Source organism: Passer montanus, unplaced genomic scaffold, assembly GCF_014805655.1.
Source record: "Passer montanus isolate IOZ18808 unplaced genomic scaffold, ASM1480565v1 scaffold46, whole genome shotgun sequence".
Lineage (NCBI taxonomy): Eukaryota > Metazoa > Chordata > Aves > Passeriformes > Passeridae > Passer > Passer montanus.
Genome location: NW_024369485.1, coordinates 6,231,344 through 6,252,377, shown reverse-complemented (window position 1 = coordinate 6,252,377; position 21,034 = coordinate 6,231,344). Strand labels below are relative to the sequence as shown.

The following is a 21,034-nucleotide window of genomic DNA, read 5'->3' as shown; positions in this document are numbered from 1 at the left end:
TCTCTTGCATTGCACTGCTGATGCTTTCTCATTTTTAATAGAGATTATAGAAAGTGCAGACTGTGACCCCAGGGGCTCAGCAAGGAAAGTGTTTACTCCCTACAGGGCAGGAACAGGGGTTCCCAAACCAGGATGAACCCTGAGTCCCCAAGTGAAATTGATCATAAACTTGGATGTACAAAGGGAAACTGTACTGTGGTATCAAAAATAAGAAATTTTGGGAATTGCTGATCTTAAGGAGTTTAGTTAGTTAGATGCCTATAATCACGTCATGTTAAGTATTAATTGTTTTCAATATCTCAGGGTTGCATTTCTACCCTCAGGAAGGCGATGAATTTGAGCAAGAGGCTTCACATGTAAGCAAGCTTACAGAAATGGGGAAAAAAAATTACTCCAACATGTTATCCGTGTGTATCAAAACTAGCCATTGCAAAGAACCACAATCATATTCTGTGAGAAATAACACAAATCTCTCCATTTATAATGCAGCTCTTCTTAGGTTTTAGCTATTAATCATTGGCCCATCTGCATACCCAGAACTCAGCTTTGCCAACATGTTCCAGACTCTGAGCTAAGATTCCTGAATCAAATATTCCCCCTTCCTAATGTATGCCACAGTAACACTTCAACCTGAAATCCCTAGTGCCTCAGAGAAGGAGGGTTTCTTTCCAACAGTCAGTAGCTGAGCTGACAGGGAATGCTGATTCTAAGCTCCCATCCTCTGCTATTTTTGAGTAATTGTCTGTCATGTCAGGCTGGAGAGATGGATATATCCATGGGACAGGTATGGGCACAGAGATATTTGATACAAGAAACTCATCTGGCTGAGAGCATCATGGCACAGCAAATCTCTCCTCCACTGTCTATTCCAGCTTCCTGAAGAACTCTGGAATTCTGTGCCTATATTTTTGTGGTCTCCACTTAGGACATCTCCAAGACATAGTCAAAGACCAGAAGAAGACAATGGTTAGCAACTATGATTCTCTGGATCAATGGCAAAAGAAAAAAGGGTCTTATCAAAATGGTGGAATAAATTCCTTTAGGAGCTGCAGACTACTTCAAATCCCATTCCCTTTCACTAAAGGTACATGGTTCAATTCTCTTGCAACTGTTATGTGACATTAAAGTGCAGCTACTGCTGTAAAAAAAACAACAAAAAATGTTTCTACAAATATATTACCAACCCAAGAACGGTCAAGAATCTGCATTCTTTACTGGAAGCAGAGGAGAACATAATGACAAAGAATGAGGAAAAGGCAGAGGTACTTGCAAGGAGGTTGCAGCAACCTGGGGGTGAGTGTCTTCTCCCAGGTAACAAGTGATAGGACAGGAGGAAATGGCTTCAAGTTGCACCAGTGGAGGTTTAGATTGAATATTAGGAAAATTGTCTTCACTGGAAGGGTTGTCAGGCACTGGAAGAAGCTGCCCAGGGCAGTGGTGGAGTCTCCATCTCTGAAGATATTTAGAAGATGTGATGTGGCTTTGAGGGACATGGTTTAGTGGTGGGCTTGGCAGTGCTGGGTTAATGGTTGGACTTAATGATCTGAAAGGTCTTTTCCAACCTTGATGCTGTGATTCTAAAATATTACGTAAGAGGATACACATTTCACAAAAGTCAAACTGCCTTAAAATCCTAAGAAAATAATATGCTGCATTTAAAACACTCTTCCCCAGAGGAGAGGTTATAAAAACAATAGTTGAAAGATGTATGATCATTTTGACTAATGCACTACCAGAAGATGCTCCCATGCTCATCTGATGGGTGCAGGAAAAGAATGGAAAATAACATAGTTGGGTTCAGACCAGGTCAGGTGATCTTTCCAAAGATTGCTCCTGTCTCTTTTCTCAGGAAGCACATACCCAAGAGATTCTGTATGCAAACAGCTACTCAGAAGGGAGCATGATACAATAATAAAAACCAACAGACACATTTAGAAAAGTATTAAAAATTAAAATCCCATAGTGAAATCCGGTAGTTGCTTGTTATGTATGTGTCCACCTCACTGCAACACAATGCTTCCCTGAAACTTGAGGAAGATTTTAAGAGGTAAATAACTGGATGCTCTCCATACACCACACACATTAAAAAGGGGTAATTAGGCCTATCATCATGGGCTTCTCTGCAGCACATCAATCACGGGCAAAATCAAGAACGATCCATGACAGGGCTCAACAAAAAAATAATTAATATACATTAACAATGTGTAATGGAAAATAAGTCTTATTAATTAATCCAGTCTCGCATTTTGATGAGCCTACAAACAAGCTACAAAAAAAAAAATTAATATACATTAACAATGTGTAATGGAAAATGAGTCTTATTAATTAATCCAGTCTCACATGATGAGCCTACAAACAAGCCTGATAAAAGTAATAGTGTTGAGGCAATGGGCTTTTGAAAAGCATGAAATTGGAATTATTGAGAAATATACTTGGCTGCTTTAAAATAAACATAGTACAGCGTAGATTAATTGGAGACCAGCTGATAGCTTTCCAAATTAAATAATAAATGACAAATGTTCAGTCAGTAAGTGAACTTTCAGCCCCCTATAGATGTTATCTTACCAATTGCTATTTAATGTTTTTATTGCTGACACAGAAGAAAAGGTTAGACTATTATTTAGTAAGTTTGTGGAATTTTGGGAAGCAGCATGGAATACAGAGGACAATATAGCAAACCAATCCAGAGACGAATTCAGTAAACTGCACACAAGCCAAGAGTATGAATTTCAGTAAAGTTCTGAATGTAAGATGAAACAGTGGAGAACCTGCTTCTCAAGCATGAGAAAGGAGGCCAGAAGCAAACTGGAAAAAACCTAGAAAGTGATAGAATCTAAATGGTGTAACATAGCAGCACAATGGATGTACTAGAGATGTAACACCAAGCAGAAGAAGCAAAGAAATTATATAATAACCCAATCTGGCATTGGTGCAACTGCTGCTGGTATTCAGAGCTATTCTAAAGGCTGCAGGTACTGAGGAACTAAAAATAATTGAGGGGAAAGACACTAGAATGAATAAAGAATTGGGAAACCTCATTCTGAAGAAAGACATGAGAAGATTTACCTCTTTAATTTTATAAAGAAATGGCTGAGAGGTTTCTTAATCAAAGACTATAAATATTCAAAGAGAGAGCTGGAATTAGCTAATGAAGTTTCTTCAACCTTAAAAGATCTCATAGTGGACAGTAGGTAGAAGTTAAATCTAGACATTCAGAACAGATATAAATCTGGTTTCTTTGACAATTTTGCAAGGGTTGTGGGATACTTACAGTCACTGGGAATCTTCAAACCAACTTTTTAAATTTTCACTCCAGTTCAAAGAACAATTAATTTAGGGAGGTCTTATGGACTCTTGGCCTCAGTAATTTATCAGTTAAGTGACAGAGCTTCAAATGTTTCTGTGGGAGGTTATTTTACTACGTAATAAATGTCATCTTTGGGAATAGTTTCATGGGATTCTGCATTTGTCTTTAATACACCACTAATGGACGACACTGAGTAACTGATTCCCTTGTTTTCTCTTCTCATCAAAGCACAATTAAAATTATGATCTTTCAGCAGATAATAACACCTTTTCTAATGCTTGTAAAGAATAATCAGAGAATGAATCAAGCAATTAATTCTTAGTCCTTAGTCATCCCTCCCACTCAAGATCCAAACCAATGTTCACTTAAGCACAGGAATATGTGAGGAATGTTTCCTTCAGCCAAACACTGGCGAAGAAGGGGAAAATTTGGCATTTGTGACCCTAAGATTGCGGTATCTGTACCCAAACCAGAAGACTTTGCAGAGAAAATGAAGATTCTTGCAGGGGCTGAAATAAATGTGCTCCTGTGCTTAACATTCACTCCCCTCCATCTTTACTTGCTTTTTGGTTGTGGCTTGTCCCTTTGGTTGCTCATGCTTTAATTTCCTTCATAATCTCAATCCTGCTACTCAGTGTCTAAACGCTGTGTGTGTTTCCTTAAAATCACAAAAAAAATATCATAAAATCATAGAATTGTTTGGATGGGAAGAGACTCTACAGATCCTCTCATTCCAGACCCCTGCCATGGACAGGGACGTCTTTCTTAGACCAGGTTGCTCCAAGCTCCATCCAGCCTGGCCTTGAACACTTCCAGCGATGGGGCATCCACAGCTTCTCTGGAGAACCTGTTCCAGTTCCTCACCACCCTCACAATAAATAATTGTTTTTCTAGTATCTGACCTAAAAAGCAGCTCCCAAGGGGGCACCTGGAGTTGAACCAGGGACCTCTTGATCTGCAGTCAAATGCTCTACCACTGAGCTATACCCCCTGCCTGGACAAGCCTGCCCTGTAAATGAAACCCATGAGGACATTCCCTGCCCCAGGGAGTTCACAGCATGGAATATGAACCAGCCTTGCAGAACTGGTCCAGCACAGACAACCTCACTGCTGCCTTTTTCCTGAGCCTTGTAGAAGACACACACAGGTGTGTAGGACTTCTGGGGTAGCACAGCAATGTCTTATGAACGAATAAAAACTGAACCTTACAGCCAGTGCTGGACAGTGCCAGCCAATGAATTGCAAAATTATGGGGAAATTGCTCTGCAATCCCTTAACTCCTCTATGGACTTCTTTCCAGATATAACAGGAACAGGGTTACCTGTCTAGCTCCTTTGCCCAGATGTGTACAGCAAGGCCAGCTGCACTGTCCATCCCTTGTCTCAGCCAGCACCATGCCCTTCTCCCCTCAGCAGGGTAGCTGAACACCCACAATCAGAGGTAACAGTGGCCTGGTGACTCCAGGGACTGAATCCCCATCTCAAAGCAATGGTGATAATTCCCAAAGGACAGTCCTGAAGTTCAGCTTTTACTGAGTAATTCCAGGCCTATGGAAACAGGCTGGAAAAGTAAATTTAGTAAGGAAACAGAGATCCTACAGGTCCTTATTGCCTCACCAGCCCTCTGTCTGAAATACTTATTAGTATCAAGATTCTTGCTGGAATCACAATATGTGTTCAAACACCAGAAACAGCATGTCCGTGGGGTCAGCCAGGAGGCTCTGGTTTGGAGAATCCAATGCAGGCAACGTCGGACAAACATTACATAAATGAATGGGAGAGGCTGAACCCTAATGGAAACTAAGAGAATTTGTTTGCTCTAAATGGTTGACCACATGGACTGAGATTTCTGTAGAAAGAGCACCTACAGACAGGTACATTCACTGGGACTCTGGGTAAGGTCCCCAGACTGAACTTTTTGGCACCATTTTCTGTGATTTTCATTAATCCAAAGTCTGCCACATCACAAGTTATTAGTATGAGTACTTTGGAAAGCATGATCTCTCCCAAGATGAGCACCATCCCACAATGAGCTACCATAGCCAACCCTCCTTCCAAACTATTAATAAGGATCTTAAAAACAGTCTAACATTGTTCCCTTCTGTTCCCCTGAGGTATCATCCACCAAGTCTTGGCATTTATCCATTACTATGTGTTTCTGGTGCCTCCAGCCTGTTTTCAGTCTGCTTTATAATCCTCATCTCCAGTCAATTTAAATTAAATTTTCAGCTCAGTCTTCATGAAACAATACATAAATTGCCATAGTACATGAATAGACATCTTATTTACATAGATGAAATGACCATATTCTTTTCATCTACTTGGCCTGCAGTTGGATCAAGCTAAGTGATTAAGTTTTGTCTGGATTTCCTTCCTACAAATCTATGTGTGTGTCATCCATGTTCCTTTTCAATGATGAAGTCAACATATGTAGAGGGACAGCATACTTCCTACATGCCACTAAAGGAATCGAACTAAAGTGTGCTCTGAGTCACACAGAAAATTCAATAAACTCTTCTTAACCAGGGATGAGGTTTGCTTTAACTGCTTACAGATTTGCTTTGTTTAGTCTTTTCTCCAGTATTCCATGACAACAAAATTTACCTCCTCCTTTTTCCATCATTTATATTCCATTTTGGCAAATCTCTTGAGGGTTAGCTAATATACATAGGGATCCATGTGAATGCATGGCACAGCAAATTCTTCTTCCTTCCTTATTTAGATTCCTTCACTAGACATGGAAGCCAAATTTATTGGATATATACTAACTCTTTTAATGACTGCTGCTTATTTGTAAAGATCAATACAACATATTTTCCTCTGCCCTCTGGTTCTCATTTGATTCTTTTGGTTTTCAGAGACAACTTTGTGAGCCAGCTCCTTGACTAATTGCATGACAAACACAGCAGGCAGATTTGGTTTCCCAAGTTTCATTTCTAAGATTTCCTGTTTCCTATATCCCTAAAAAATTTGCCCCATTCCTGATGTATTCAGTTAATGTTAGTGTCAGGAGATAGCACAGAGAGTCAGTATATCCAGCAGTACTGACTTCAAGTTCTCATTCTGTGGGGCCTCCTAATGCTGTTAGACAGTTTGAGGTCTAAAATGGGATGAAAGGAGACAAGGCGAGGTAAATATGTCACTTCCACTCACGGCACTCTATGGATGTTCCCCAACTTGGTGAAAGTCAGCTAACCCACAAGAAGTGCAGTAAGGTATATTGGCATGTGAAAAAGTTTCTGACTTTAGTGTCTACAGACACCCTTTGCACAGATCAGAACTCCTTTTCCACCATGGATACGGGGTCACCCCAGTACAAGAACACAATTCTGGGTCAGCTTCATGTCTGAACTTTTTATTTCTTTGTGTCATTCCACTAAACATAAATACAAATTTTCATCACCAGTCATGAAATAGCTGTTTCAACAGAGTTCTGGAAGTTTGAAGACATACACACCCCAAAAAACAACCAAACATCTGAGCAGCAAAATGATGTAAATTGGAGAAAATGAAGTGTCCTCTACATGGGCCCTACCCTTTCAAAGCACAAACATTTCCAAAAACTAATGCAGAGAGAAGCTTGTTCCAGCTGCCGTGTGACTCAGACTGGCATAATTAAATGTCCAGGGCACTTCTGGGACAGCAAAGTGGGGAGAAAATAAAGGCCAAATACTGCCTTGGTTCAGAAGATGTGAAACTTTCAAGTAACTCAGCTCCAGACTATTGAACCTCCCTGGCTCCTTACTATGTCCCACCAGTTCCAACATTCTGCTGCACACACAGGCCAGTGAAGCACAAGCAGCAGCCTACATCCAATACAACAGCCAGGACTGTGTCTATAATGCTCCCATCTGAAGTGTCTAATACTTCCACCTCATCACTTATTCGGGTTCTGAAAAGAGATGTGAACAAACCTGAAGACATGGTGAAGATCTTCAAAATGGCCAGTTCTTTAGGGAGCTTCAGGCCGGGGCTGTGGGTCCTAGGGAAGGATCTCAGGGAGACAGTTGTGGAGTACAGCAATGATTGTTTTATGAGATGAGAAAAGCAAGACAAAAAAGATCAAAGTGGACTAAATAAGTCTCTTGGTATCAGCATCTGTGACTCGCTTGCTATCGGCATTGTGACATTGCATTACTTTCTCTTGTTGTCTTGCCTAAGACCTATTGAAATGAGAAGCAGCACATCTCAGACAATTTGCTGAAATCACTTCAAGTCTCTGAGTGATGTTAATGATTAGTGACCAAGGGTGGAGTGCAGTGAGGTGAATGGCAGATGAATGGCAGATAAGAGCATCCACCTTCATGGAGAACTTTTATCTGAGCGCTTCCATGGATTCTGAATATATCTCATCACATCCTAGTCTTTACCTTACTTACCTGTATCACTCTTTTGTGAAGTATCCTCATATTTTATTTTTTAAATGCAGAGATGAAGAAATGAGAGAGTAATTGACCTGTGTAAGGTCACCCAGGCCTGTCCACGCTTCCAGGACTGGTTCAGACAGAGACTTCACTTGCACTTTTGGAACTGCAGACAAATCTTATGGGTGGTTGGTCCTTAAGGATGTGCTCAGAGCTCTGCTGCTCCCTCCCCTCATGACACCAGCACTGCAAAACCTGTCATGAGCTGGCAGAACATTTAAGGGCACAAGTACCAGTGTCAGACCTTGTGAAGGTGCTTCAGGTTTGGTGCATGTGCTCTAGGAGCTGCCAAATTTAAAGAGACTCAAGATTTTTGCAGAAGTATTCACAGAGACATCCTGTCTCCATATGTCTATCAATAATGTTCAAGTGTCAACACTTCCAGGCTTGGATTTGAAGATGCCCTCACCTGCTATAGGTTTGTTAATGGCCATTATCTGGTTCATAAATGGGGAAAGTCAGGCACAAAACAATAAAACAATTCTTCTGCAGTAACTCAGATCAGAGCTGGAATATTAAAAAAAAAAAAAAAAAAAAAAAAAAAAAGGAAAAAAAAAAAAAAAAAAAGGGGAAAAAAAAAAGAAAAAGAAAAAAGAAAAATTGAAATCCTGGCTCAAGTATCCTGTATTATCTACAAAGTGATTGAACTGCTCCTGAGTTTTCTCTTTCATTCCTTTTCCATCACTCCCACTTCTCTCCCATTGCCAACCACGTCTCTCATTGCCAGTTTCCTTCCTGTAGTCTTTTCCACCATTCTTACCCCAGCAATGATCCCTTCCTCCCAGCTCTGCTTTTTTGCTGTGGATCTTTCCAAACACCATTGCATTGGGCCATCTCCCTGGGACCAGAGTCACCTCTCTGGAGGGGAACGTGCAGCTGTTGGTGGCTGGAAAGCAGCCAGAGGGCCCCCACTCCCCCCAGCTAGGCTGCAGGAGGATGCTGAGTGATGGTGTCAGCAAAGAGCAGTAAGAGGCCTTGGCTGCCTGTTCAATACCTGAAAGCAGCCCCTACTCACTGGAAAATGGATCTGAAGGAGGAAGGCTGCTCCCCCGGCCTCAACCAAATGATATTTCATCCAGCGTGAAGAAGATGTTGACAGAAGGGTCTGTGAAATCACAGATGAGAGACTTTTGGCTGGTAGAGATGTGCCTCCACCACTCACCTCCACTCCAGCAAGAGCCAGGACACTGTCAGAGGCTCCTGCTTGCCCACAGCCAGACGTGAATGCACAGTGTTCCTGTCTGCTCATAAAAAGAGCTGTCAGGGAGGGCAGAGGGAGGGCACAGGCAGGACAGCCAGCTCCTCTGTGTTATGTGTAAGGAGTCAGGGCTAGAAGTGGCTTTAATTAGGTCATTGCTGCTTTGATTTGAGAACACAGGGGTTTGAAAGTGTATGGGTTTCATGTTAAGTTCTTTTTGAACTCAGGAGGAAGGGTTGGACTTGCTATTTGAGAGCATCTCACTGATCTACTCCTTGGGTCTGTCAATCCATGGTGTCCTCCTCCAGTGCATCTCTCCCAGGATATACTTCATTAGTTCAACCCAACTACACACAATTTGCTCTCAGAACACACAATGGCCAAATAAAGGGACTAGTATGGCATGCAGCCACAGAAAAGGGGTTTGAGCAGAGCACAGGTACTCTCCAGGCCTGCCTTCCCAAGCAGTGTGTCTCCAAGTGATGAAATGCAATGCTATCAAATATCATGACAGAAAGCGCAAATATATAAAACATGAGGGTGTCTCTTAAAAATAAATGTTGCTCCATGATCTTTTTCCCAGGAGAAGGAAGTTTCCAGAGTGCTGGCTCTCTGCGTGTGGTATCACATTTTGCATGGCCTGTTCCCTATAAGCTCTCAACATATGCTACGAATCTGCCTCTGCACTACAAGTATTCTAAATCAGATGCTTATGCCTTCTTCTGATCTTTTGCAGTCACACGTACATACACTGGATTTTGCCACAGGCTATCCATCATTCCTCCCTTTCCAGCATCTGAAACGCATGACTCGCAATTTGGTTTTATGTGTGTTTTACTGCAGTTTCCATATAATCACACAGGAAACTTTAATTCTCACCTTATGAGCCCAAGTCTGCCATTCTAATCCTTGTCTCTCACAAGTGTCATGACTGAATGTCTGATTTCCGACAGTCTGTATTTCCCACAAATGAAGGGAAAATCAAATTCAATTGCAATCAAAGCCTTACTTCTCACAATCAGTTGTTTACTCGCATCATTTTTCACCTTCTATCCCAAAGTAACATCTAAAGCCCTTGGGCATTGCCACCCTCTGCCTCTGAGTTTACTCATTTCATTTGTGGGCTAAGCACAAGGTGGACATTTTCCATCACCACAGGACAGACAGCTCTGCTAAGGCACCCGTCACCCTCTAATGACCCAGATTTCCTGCAGGCGTCAAGGGGAAGCTGCCTCATCCACTGTAGACCTGTCATGTCTCAAGACTCTGACCTGCCCCTCATTCCTCCCTCTCCTCCCTTTCTACTCATTCACCAGGAATTCACCATGCCCATCCCCTTCCCCATCCCAGACTGGAAGTGGCAGCCACAGCTGGCTGGCATCATCATCCATCTTCCAGCTGCCTCTTTAAAGGCCATAAAAAGGAAAAGGGGTTGTAGGTCACCCCAGCCCTCAGCTTACCCCAACCCCTTACCAGCTGTACAAACCCTCCTGCCTCAAGGGCTGACATAATTTGGCACAGCACTCACCAGAGCAGTGCTGTCTGCACAACTGCATGTACAATACCTCACCAAGGGATCCTAATCCCAGAAGGGCTCACCCACCACCCTCTGACATCATGCTGCATGTGCCTCATCCCCTGCAATGACACATCTCTGTTTACGGTCAGGGATTGTCACTCTTCCAGGAGGGCATATCCCTGGCAGAGGGAGATTTCTAGCACAAATATGTCCTTGCTGGTTGGGTGAAAGAAGATGGAGGAGTTTTTAGCTCTCTGGAAAGGGGCTAAGGGTTGACAGAGAAGTGGTCTGGTAAGATGCCTGCCCTGTGCAAGAAGCAGATGGCACAGACACATCAGAGAAGCCCTATAAACAACCAGTTAAGCTTCAGTCACAAGCCCTTTCATCTGCTTCAAATATAGGCTCTACCACCTTCCAGCTGGGGCTGGAAAACATCAGGTCTGCTCTGCCTGCAGGGCTTTGTGAGTTTGTATGTTCTGAACTCCTGCCAGGAGTAACTTTGGTGCTGGAGGGATCAATGTTGGGCCCTGTGCAATGCATCCATAATGCAGTGACTTATGCATGGAGGAGGGAAGGTGGGGAAATTCCCTCCCACTATAAACTATTTCTTGGCTCTTGGCATTAGTTATCAGCCCTTGGGAGTATACTTTCCTCTATTCCCATTTTTCTGTGGTCTGCATTATCATTTGCTAAATATTAGCATGTGCTATTTATCATGAGGTCCACAACCCTTGTCCACTCCAGGGAGTTTGCAACTAAGTCACAGCAATAAATTTTCTGATATTCTATGGGCTTTACAGCGCTAAGAGACACACAGCTGAAATCATTATCTCAGAGCCTTCATCCCCTAATCTCACAGTGAAACATTCATCACCAAAGGCAGGGAGGATGCACACGCACACGGGTTGTTTATACTCACAGCAGATTCAGACTCAGGCTCCAAGTCTGCTTACTAATAATGATGATTACTGCAGCTCCTCTGGTTTTATAACATGTTTGAAAGGCTCAGGGAAACCACATTATCTGTAATTCTCATTCAACAACATGTTTGGTTCAGAGGATCTGCTGGGCTAGCAAAGGAAAGGGTGTGTTTGTGGACTGGGAATCTGTTATAATAATATCATGGTGACCAAAATGAACACCATGGTCCACAATTACTGCTATGTTTATTGAAGAACAGAGTCACCCGAGACCTGACTCAAAACCTGTTTACTCCCACTGAAGGTATTTTCAGCAGGTCCTAGGAGCCACTTGGACAAGACATCTCTTACTGACTTTTTCTGCCTACTGTGTTTAGGGAGTTTGGACTTTCTCCCTGCAATAGCTGTTATCTAAGAAGGGATTCAAACTTTGATTAGAAAGGTTACTTCAATATCTCCATATTTCTATCTCAAAGCCCCTTTCAGAGTCATTCTTGGTTAATGACTAGAAATGTTCCAGCTTCTCTTGGCAATAGGATCTGATCCCAAGAACCTTCAAAGAAAACCAGAGTTCAGACCCAACTGGTAATATTTAATAAAGATTTGGAGGGGTAATTAAAGAAATAAATTAAATGCTACTAGAAGGTATATGACCAAAAGAAACACTGGTCTGAGGAGTCTGTATTTTTCAAAGTTATCAAATTAGCCCAGTTTGGTTTCCACTGCCAGTCTAAATAATGATGGATGTTGTCCAATCTCTTTTCCTTCCACTTAGGCTGAGAAATCACGGACAAGGTCATTAGTGTGAGAGAAGAGGCATCTCCTGCTCTGAATGTCCCAGATAGAGGTTCATGGAACAGCTGCTCCTTTCTCAGAGAGGGAGAACAGCAAAAGGAGAAGAGGAAACTTGAGCAGCCAAGTGGCCATGTCCTGTGGGCAGAAGGAGCAACCGGCATTAGCTGGTTTTGCTTTGCCAACCTTATGGCAACAAAAATGAGAAAGAACCGGACAAAAATATTTGAGAACAGCCTAAGAACAAAAAATGGGGCAGCATCCCCTGTAGTGGCAGGGTACAGCCCTCACCTCTGTTCCTCTCTTGCTCTCTCACTGTGATGGGAGCCAAGTTCAGGGTTCACTGGACATTCCCTGGCCAATGACAGACTCACTGTCCGGCTCACAGGGCTTTTTTTTTTTTTTCTTTGCAGCCCCATAGCCCTTTCTGACAGTGAAGCTGTGTTGATCAGTAGCAGGGATTTTTTTTAGCATGCCAGGCTCATGAATGCCATAGACTGTTATCCCAGAAAGAATAAACAAAGAGGGACAGGAATAATAAAGATCAATAAAACTCCTTGATCTGAACTCAAATCCAGGATATATATATATATTAATAAACTAAAGGGCTCAAGCACTGGCTTGGAATTGTACACAGCTTGTAACTTATAAAATTTCCAGAGATATTTTGGTCTGTTCTCTGCCCTGGCATGGCTCAGGAGACAGCATAGCCAGGGACTTTTCACTGCAGTTTGGGTATGGAGATTTCCTCTATTCAGATGTGAGCCATGCCTTGCCACTTGCCTTTAGGGCCAGAACATTTTTATTGTACAATTGTAACCCATGGGGACTCTCTCCAAAACACAGTTAAATCTCCAATCTGGCTGCCCAGTATAAGGGATGTCTGGCAGGCCATAGCTGCCTCCCTGATGTATTCAGACTCATTCCCTGCCCCCTCTGCTGCTTGGGAGACACCAAGTGCACAGGAGATGCTGGGAGCTGCAAGCTGGGGGACTCACCCTGGCACAGGGATTTCCCACCAGCAGGCACCAAACCAGCACCAGGAACTCCCAGGACACCTCCACGGGGCAGGGACAGTGGAGTGGCCAAGCATGGCATGCTGCAAGACTGGCTGATGGTGCTGATGGGTTTGGAGCCAGCTGGAAAAGGCTCTAATTAGGCTGTGTTGGCTTTTGCCAAGATCAGGGCTGGTTAGCTCCTAGTATAGCCTCACAAACCACTGGACCTAGTTGGAAGCTGCATGCACTGAGTGCTCTGCTTACAATGGAGAGTTTCCTTGTGTTTCTGGAGGTGTTCACTGCAGGGACCTGGTCCCTTCTTCAAGTGACACAGGTTGTCCAGGCAAGCAGCTCCTTGCAGGCTTGGCTGCAGCATGTCCTTCACACCAGGCAGAGCTGGGCAAACAGGATGCTGGGCAGTCAGGAAGCAGGAGAGTTTGGAGGTGCTCATGGACCTGCTGGTGTCACCCCAACTGCTTCCATGAGGACAAACACCACACAGAGCTGGTGAAACTGGATCTGCAGGAGTGTTCCGCCTGATACACTGCATAAACACCACCAGGAGCTTTGACTATGGGACAAACTGTTACTCTTGTGCTGATTCAAGGCATTTCTGGTTGAGAATTGCAATGTTTTCAATGTTACAAACTCTAGCCCTAACACCAAACTCCTGCTTCTGAGTTGGGTAAGCTTCCACTGAAACAAAAGATTGGGAAAAGTTTTCTTTTTTCATGAACTGGGGAAAGGAAATGCACTTCAAAAGGACACGGATTCCTTTGATGTCTCCAAATAGAAAAGAGAATCTTTGCTTTTCTGTGCTGTAAGAAGGACATCATTGCCATGTCCATTTTGGGGATCCACTGTTTTCAAAGATGGATAAAAACAAGAAATAAATAGCAACATGCCTCTCCTGCATTCTTGTGTCCTCCACAGGAACAGCTGCCAGAACAAGGAAACTATATTAAGACCACTGCATCTCTCAAAGACAAACTCTTCCCAAGGTTTCATCTTTGCACAGTGACAAGAGGCTGGGAAGCCAACATGTAATATCCACATAGGCATTCTGTGTGTGAGAACCCATTATTGTCAGCACTGATCCAAGAATAATCCAGCTGGTCAAATACCCATGATCCAGTTAAATATGACTGTTGAGTGCTTTTGAATGGCCCTAGGCTGAAACATCAAAGACAGATTGTGCAAATATTAGGCAGAATCTATAAATAAACCAAATTGTCTAAAATATCACTTTATGTGTATATATGGGCTACTGAGCTCTATGTATCTAGTCAGTACAAAAACAAATTTCCTTGGCTACAGCAAGACCTGTGAAACCTCTAGACAGTTATATTCAGAATCAGAACCAAAACCTGAATCCCATCCTGCAAAACAGGGTTCAAACCCACTGAAGGCTAAGAACTCTTCAGAAGAGATGTTATTTACACAAAGCAGGTATTATTTAACTATGCACTAATTTTCTACTTTTCTGGTAATAAGATGTGAAACTTTCAAAGACTAATGTGTTTAAAAAAACCCAAATTATTTGAAGCAATTTAGTAAAATTGTAATCAACAATGTGCTTGAAGATAATTTAGACATCATGAGGTTTGAAGACTTAGGAAAGTAATGACAAATAATTATGGAAAATAGATAATTTTCTAGAAAACATATTCAAGATACGAACAATCTGGCCTAACTTCAGATGTCAACAATGCAGATATTCACATCTGGTCCCATCACCACGAGTTCCTTTAAAAATCAGAGAGAAACAAACACTTGTAAGGGGTACCTGAGATACCTACTTGAAAATGAGATGAACTTCAACCTAGAAAAGCCTTTTTCTTTTCAAATACTGACTACAAAGGGAGGCCAGGGTATCTAGTCCATATGTAGCTGATTATAGCATAGACAGCTGCATCTGGTCAGCATTACAGCATGTTTAATAACACACCTATTTGCAAATGCATTTCTATTCAGATCAATATGTCTGTACACTCAGTACTCCAACCTTCTACTTAGACTCCAGGTCGCTAGTCCAAACTTTTAGTCTTGTACTTTAAAGTGGGTTGGACCCAGCTACACTGAGATCTATAACTTGCTAAGTAAAGTCCCTCAGAAAAACACAACTCTCCAAGCCAGGATGAGACCCCAGAGACACAGAGAGACAGAAATCCCCTCAGGAAGTCTGCAGAGGACCACTTACAGAGAAACAAAGGGATCCTTACAAGTCCCTCTACACAGGAAAATATTTTTGTCATAACCAAAATATCGATGCTAATGGTTAAATACATTTCCTTGAATTAAATCTGCCCAAGACTTCGGGAAAAACATTTATGAAGAGCAGTCATGCCAGAAAGTAAAGCAGTTTGTATGATCCTGGGTTCAAGAGCCCCATGTATGTAAAGAGATGGTGAACCTTTTCACAGCCTGGGACAGGTAAATAATTTTCTGCACCAGTCTGGCTTGAGAGTCCAAAAGCCTGGCTCAGCCATGAGTGTGTTGGCATCCCTGGTGTGGGGTGCAGATTTTTGGCCAGCTGCAAAAAGAAGGTACCTCAGTCAGCCAGCCAGGTCCATAAAGCAGCAGCTCACACTGTTATTAGAGGCCTGCCTCCCCATCTGGAAATTAAATGCAAACATATGCACAGGCCTAAGTGTTGCTTAAGAGAAAATCACTACCCTGACAACACTGAATGGGAAAGGAAGGAAAGAAAAACAGAAAGTACAAACCAGTATCTGTGCCTTCCCCATTTAATTTTCTGTACTGTCAGAAGTACCCTCATATCTAATTCAGCACAACTTAAAAGACAAAGAATTATGAGGTGAGGAAGGAAAGAAAATCCATTTGTTTGTTAGTGCTGTAACAAGCTAAGAAATATCTGACAGAAAATTTACATTACATGTGCTTCAACTCCAATTTACTATGTGGTTCAATCATCCCAAAAGAGAGCCACAGCATTGCACCAACATCCTATACTTTATTCTTCATTGATACCCAAGGCGTCTGCAGAAGGTTTTGATCATCTCTGATAGCAGAGAGGAGAAAATTTGCCCTTCCTCCCTGTGGGAATCAGATACATCTTTCACACAGAAGAAGTGATCCTTTGATCAATATGCAGCATGTTAAAAAATGTGTGTTAGTATGTAATCCTGAGTTATATCCCTAGTGATTTGATTTTTTTCACTGGGGAAAAAGTGGAGAGGAAGAGAATTTAATATTAGTTCTTTTTCATAGTAATAAAAATTATAACAATAAGAAACAGCAACAAAAAAGTAAGATAAATGTGAGACTGTCATTGAATTCATGACTGAATTATCATGACAGCAATGGACATGTCAGGCAGGAGCTTAACACCTGATCATTCTGAAGCTTCATGTCAATAAAGTTCAACAGCAACTGTAGGCACTGAAAGCAGAGACTCCTCACATCTGTGTGATCATGTCTGCACTCGATGCATAAACCAAAATGCCAGGGAGGTGGGGAGGCTGCTGCTCTCCCCTGCCAGATGCTGAGCAAACACCCCAGGGTCTAACCACACCAGGCAGGAGGAAGCACAGTGACTGCCCAAGGAGCTGATGATTGATCAGGGTTAAGCAGAAAACCTCTGGCCCTTAGGCCAGTGCCCTTCCACTGGGCCGTGCTGACTACCATGCCTGGGGAAGAGATGTAGTAGGGGTTTGCCCTTTTGTAAGCTGTTATTTTATTTTTCATCCACCCTTTTAAAAAAGGCATATTTTGTCCTGGAAGAGATGTAGTAGGGGTTTGCCCTTTTGTAAGCTGTTATTTTATTTCTGATTTTTCATAGACCCTTTTAAAAAAGGCATATTTTGTCCATTCCAATAAGCTTTTTTTTTTCTTCTAAAGAAAATACTTTGAAAATTTCATCAAAGCTTGAAGCAAATACATATGATCCACAGACTAAATAGTGCAATCCCCATTTACTCCCTGGGTCCCTGCAAGCTATGAGCTTATCCAGGCTGGGGCAACTTTTGACCCAAAACAGGTTTGTTGGACTCCAAATGAAGCTGCATACCAGTTTTCTGCTTCTCCCTGAGGCTTTGGCTTAAACCAAAATGGAGTGACACCCATTAACAAAGAGACCTCCAAGACTCTGCCCTCCCAGCCTTGCTCCTTCCCCTCCAGGCACCACCACCAAGGTCCATCTGCTGGGATTAGCCAGCCTTCAGAGTCTTTGCAGGCAGCTGTGAGATGGCTTTCAAAGATAAAAGATGACCCAGGGTGGGCTCATGGGTAAGGAATTTAGTTAAATATCTTTGGAAGGGATCTAGTAGGATTTGCTTCCTTGTTTATATTATGCAGTATCAGTCATCCTTAAGACCCCAGGCCTGTGTGTCAGTAAAGCTGGAAACACAACCAGCCAGCAAAGGATCCTGATACTGCTCCTCACAATCCTGTCCTCCCCATGCAGAAATGCTTCCCATCTCTGACATTCAGAAACTCCTACACTTTTTGGCTCACTTCACCTAAATGAGCAGCAGGATACTTGGGACTGAAACTGCAGAGAGAGAGTCAGCTTTTCTTCCTGGGTAATGGTGCTGCTGCTGCCCAATGCTGAAACAACAGTCATGGCTAACATATGGCAAAGAGATTGTAAGTCTCTGCTGAGCCCCAGGGAGAAAATAATCATAAGCCTGCTCAGTGTTTGTTAAAAGATACAGGTAATTGTGGAAAAGAGCCACAAAAAGACAATTGAGTGGCTGTGCAGGTTGATTTATGAGGGAAGATTAAAGGAGCTGAACATGAATGGCTTAGCTAAACAGTGACTAAAACAGGACATGAAAAGTAGCCACTGTCAACAGTATTTGAAGTGTCTGTCTGAAGGGGCATTAACTGTTTGGGTGTGGATATTTTGAATAAATGGAGGTCTTGAAAAGGAGGTCGGAAATGCAAGTCCTGGATGAATGTTAAGGAAAGTTTCCCAAAGAACAAAACTTCCATGGCAATCTCCTCCCCACTGTAAGGTGGGGTGCCCCCAAAAGGTCATCTGTGCTGAGCAGAAATGACCTAAGGAACTTCTGGGAGGTGGCTGCTCTTAAATGCCTCACTGGCATCCCAATCTCTAAGCACCAGGGCAGACACAACCAGACAGCATGACAATAAAAGCCCATTCCAAAACTTACCTACAAACAGAAGATAAAATACCCCATGCCTGGGCTTCAGAGATAAAGCAGAAATGGAAAAAAGTGTCCAAAGTGAGGGGAAAGAGTGATTCCCTGGAGTTCTCTTATGGTACTGAAGGATGATGCAGGGCTGGGTTTGACCAGAGGTAGTGATATAAATATTAGCCTCTGCACTATGCCAAATAATGGCATAGTGTAGACGCCGACATTTATACCACTACCTGTGGCAAACTATCCAGTTCAAGTTCCCAAACAAGAACTTGAACTGGAATAAAGGAAATTATTTTTAGTAACACTAAAGAGACCCAGGTTGGTCATCATTCAGCTGTTATAAATCACATAATTCACACAAGGCACAGCACTCTCCTCCCTGCCTAGTCCACACAGGACTAGTGGATTGACCATGGAGAGCCACACCTCAGGTTCAAAACAGCAGTAAATTAGAAATTAACTTGCCATATCCTACTGTTTTCTTTTCTTTCATATAATCAAAGATTGGGCAGGAAACATTGTATGGTGAGAATTCCACATGGAGAACAAAGCATGTATCTACTCCTATAAAAAAGAATATACATTACACATAATATACATTGATAAGAGATTTAACAGTTCTTCAGTTCAGCTGCCATGACACAAACCCCTGTGTAAATGTTCTCCACACCCAAAATGACACTAACACTTTCTCCCAAAATTTGGCTGGCCCTGCCTATGTAACATCACCCATAGCAGGAAATGCTTCTTAGGGAGTGAGTGCATTGCACAACAGTCCTTGCTGATGCTTGTAGCTGTGGTAACATTCATTAGTGTACTTCCCAGTAGTTAAATTACACATTTGATCATATAATCATATACTCATTTTGATTGGAAAAGGCTATAAGATTGAGTTCAACGATTAACCTAGACAAGTTCACCAGTAAACCACATCCCTCAAATGTACCCATGCCCATGTAGCTCTCATAAATGGGCTATAGACACCTCTGAGTGCTTATTATATTGATTTTCCATTACAGCAACAGCTCACAAACCTCAGTTGTACCAAGATGCCACTACAGAGGTCATGTATATTTGCATCTTTGGTGACTTTCAAAAAACAGCTATTTTTTATTCTTCTCTCTGTCCTGGTTCTAATTCTCTTTTCATGGTCAGGAACAAATTTTCCAAATTTTCATTTTCCAAATCCCAGAGGATTTCCTATTTGTTTCACATTAAAGTGGAGAGACGGCAGTAGAAACCAGCAGGACAGTGGTAGGTGAACAATAGAGAAATGTGCATGTGCTGTCAGAAGGGCACCAACCATGAATCCTTCTTTAAAGGGTGGAAGGAAATGTCATTGTCTTGATACATTTTTAAAAAGGGAAGGCAAATATACATTAATGCAAATATATCTTAATTGGTCCTGGTGTCAAACGCTCCCTTTAAATTTCATCTAAAGCTGTTTCACGGAGCTGTCAGCAATCTCCAGTAGCCTCAGGCACTAATGAGTGAGCATCAAGGTGTCAGTGCTTCTGGCATTAACCTCAATTAGGAGGAGTTAGGGTGATCACTGAATCAAGGGTCAGCCTTTCATTGCTGACACATTCCTCTGGCTGCAGCTTGCAGTCTCCTGCTTGAAAAGGGCTGGCAGACTGGCTGCCAACCTCCTCACCAGTAAAGAAGTCTCATACCTGCCAACATTACTGTTAATTACTATATTTGAAACCTGCACAGGTCTTAACAGGCATGGAGACACAAGAGTTACCCTATTTATGAGGCTAATGCAGTTCCCAGGTAAAAAAATAACCAGTGGTATTAAAATTATAAATATCTACCACTTACTCATGGTCAGAATTTTTAAAGCATCGTTAAAGGCATCAATATGACAAAGAATAGAAAGTCTCTGCTGGGTTAAGCTTACAGGGGGAAAAACACCACAGAGATAAGCCATGTAATTTTAATTCTGCTCCACTTCTCTCTCTCCAGAGTTCCTGAAAGATTTTCTTTATATGTATGACAGTCAGATGTCATCTTGCACAATCATTCTCAGGTAGATCTGCTTTTCTGGGGTGAAAGCATGGATGGATCATGAGTGATTTTGAGGCTGCACCCCTCCTATTCAAGCATGGAGATCTCAGGACAGCCAGACAGAACCCTCCAGATCCACCCTGGTCTGAAATCCACTCTCTAGATGGCAGATTGCTGTTCAGCCTCAAGGACTTGGGCATATTTATGCCAGAGGAAATCATTCCATGAGAAAATCTATTTAGTAACCTCAAAGTTGTGTCAGCCACCATGAAATCTTGGTTACATTACAGTTTAGCACTACAGTTATTGCAGTGGAAACTACAGGTCCATTATAAAACATTTCTTAAATTTCTAAATTTATAAAACATATGAATAATACCAGAATGAAAAATAAAAGTCCCACCTGCCTCCTTCCTGTCACCATTTCACTACAACAGACTGACCATTCTTCCCTGCTGTGACTTTTAGGCTGCAGTCCTTACCAAATGAAACAAAACAAAATAAAACCTACCAAACACAGAGATAAAAGGATTAAAGGTCTCAGATGCACACATCTTATGAACAGTGGAGCTCAGGGGTTGCAGAGTACTTTAGCTAATGCTTTATGGGACTCTTTCCACAGCTCTCCCAGAGTTGAAGGACCACAGCAGCAGGCTTGAAAACCTTCCCTAATTGTAAGGTAGCACTTGTCTTACAGCTCATTCTGCTTAGGATCATCATAAAAAGTGTCCTTTGAAC

General features: G+C 42.3%; 1 protein-coding gene and 1 non-coding gene across 3 annotated transcripts in view; both read right to left on the bottom strand.

Annotated features, from left to right (window-relative positions):
* The window catches only part of EVA1A (eva-1 homolog A, regulator of programmed cell death), a 201,337-nt gene that overhangs the window by 74,532 nt on the left and 105,771 nt on the right, over positions 1 to 21,034 (bottom strand). The gene's annotated exons all lie outside the window — the stretch shown is intronic.
* On the bottom strand, positions 4,227 to 4,298 carry TRNAC-GCA. Its single transcript has one exon. It is a non-coding gene; the product is annotated as a tRNA-Cys (tRNA).